Source organism: Notamacropus eugenii, chromosome 1 (genome assembly GCF_028372415.1).
Source record: "Notamacropus eugenii isolate mMacEug1 chromosome 1, mMacEug1.pri_v2, whole genome shotgun sequence".
NCBI lineage: Eukaryota > Metazoa > Chordata > Mammalia > Diprotodontia > Macropodidae > Notamacropus > Notamacropus eugenii.
The window spans coordinates 646293029-646295420 of record NC_092872.1 but is presented as its reverse complement, the minus strand read 5'-3'; positions in this window follow the sequence as shown (position 1 = coordinate 646295420).

Below are 2392 nucleotides of genomic sequence, written 5' to 3'. Positions count from 1 at the left end.
CTATAAATTCTTTTGTATACATTTAAAGGCAATGGGAAAATATTATCTACATCTGAAAATATCTAATAAAGAGTTTAAGAAGAATATCTCAATTAAAGGTTAGCATCTGACTCCTAGGAATGCATTTGCAAAGGCACTCTATAATCTAATCTCACTTCCTTGCATTTTTTGCTACTCAAGTGGGCAATGATATGGTGCGAAGGACAATGTGAAAGATGAAATGGAGTTGAAGGGAAAGGATGATGCCATTCTTAAATTCTTTGTTTGAGGGGTTGACACTTTACAATAATGTCTTTTTTGCCCGTTGGGAACCACATGTTTATGGTGGAGAGTAACTGAGCTAAGAAAATATCAAAAATACTTTTTTAGATATAGAAGAATCTGATGCTATATTGAGAAATTGCTGCCCCAAACTGTGCATCCACTTAGTCTTTCTCAAAATATATTTTTGATCAGATGGATATGGGTTCTGTATTAGTAAATTATGGGGCAAATCACAATAAAACTAGGTACAAATGTAAGTTTTCATTTGCTTAATTCTCAGATCTTCTAAAAACCAACTTACAAAGCTAAAAAGCTTCACAACCAGCCAAACTATTTCCTAAAATATAGTGGAAAGCTTTTTGGCATCAGAAGATGTAGGTTTGATTCCTGGCTCTGAAACATATTACTTATTTGGCAAGTAAGTTAGCCTGTCTGGGCCTCAGTTTCCTTATCTGTTAGACTAGATGACCATAAAGTTTCCTTTCAGTTCTAAATCTATCATGTCAACACAATGACATGATAAACGTGAATGCTAGTTTTTGTTACGTGAAGTTTTCTATGGTTTGGTATTCCACTAATCTAGTCAGAAAATAAGTTTTGTGTGCTTTTTAATATTGTGTTGGTTTTCAGAAAGCAAGAGCTAGTTGAATGAAAGATGCATGAATACAGAGGATGCTGTATTGTTGTTTCTATATTTACAGTGTCTAGCATTGTGCTTGGCATGTAGTAGGCACTTAAATTGTTTTTGATTTCATTAACAGTAAGGAGGTGGAGAAATTCTACTTTTGAAATAGAGATTCTTGTTACATAGGTATTAAGTTAGATAGATAATTAAGGTTACTTCTAATTGTAAAAATTCTATAATTTTGTGACATTTGATGAAGATTGTAATGTCACTCTCCAAATTAAATACATATGTTCTTTAGAAATCAGAGAATGTAATGCAATGGTGATCATGAGATGGGCAAATTGGATTGGTACCAGACCTGTCATTTCATTGGTATACAGAAGTCTTAAAGAGAAAACTTACTCTAGCAACTCACTGCCAGCAATGCTGGTACCCACTCTGCCACTATTGGTCTTAGAGAAAAGGCTGGGGGCACTGGAGAATATTAAAAATGTTGTAAAATGGTAAAAGAGTAAGAAACGAGAGGCCAAAATATTTTCTACTTTAAGAAAGTCATATCTGTATGCCTGGCAAACTTTTCTCATGAAAAGAGTTGTGAAGCATTAGACATGGAGAATGCTGAATATCATCCCCCAAATAGAATTAAATTTATTCTAACAAACAGAAGATATCTATATACCAATGAGTGAGTCTTTTTAAATCAGATATAAATGTCCAGAGAACTAGTGAGCAAACAAATAGAGATTAATAACAAACTAAAAGAAGAAATAAAAATGAAGAGAATACTTTTTCTGCAATTAAGCCAACCTAAACCCGACCTATTTAAATGAGTTTTTTGTATTTAAAAATGCAAAATGGATAAAAGAACAGATATTGATGTAGACTATCACTGCTTCCTAAGAAAGTTTTACCGTAAATCAGTCATCATAAAAAGAATGAAAGAATTTCAAAATCACTTCTTTCCCCAAGAGAAAAAACAGTACATTATGGGTAAGGGAAATCTAAATTTACAAAATAAATTCATTTGCATAAACCTTATGGGTGAGAATGATGTTGACTATGAACCATATTTCTATATAAAGCAATAAGGAAAACTATCTTTAAAAAATCTTATAGAAAACTTAGCAAGAGACCTAAGTAAGATACATTATTTTACGGACATTTAAGGATGAAATTTTGAGGTCAACAACCAGATCACAAAGGGAAAGAAACATAGAAGATTATTATTAACAACTAAAAAGTGAAGCATTATGTAATACAGAGAAGTCTAGATTTAGAATCAGAGGACCAAAGTTTTCTAATCCTGGTTCTTCTACTTATAACCTGAATGACCTTGAGCAAATTGTTTGATGTCTTTCCATATCACTTTCTTCATCTATAAAATGTAAGGACTAGAACAGATGACCTCTGAAGTCTCTTCTGACTCTAAATATGTAATTTTATGGTATATTGAAAGAGATTCTTATCCAGATATAGTTTGGATGAAATGGCTTCTGATGT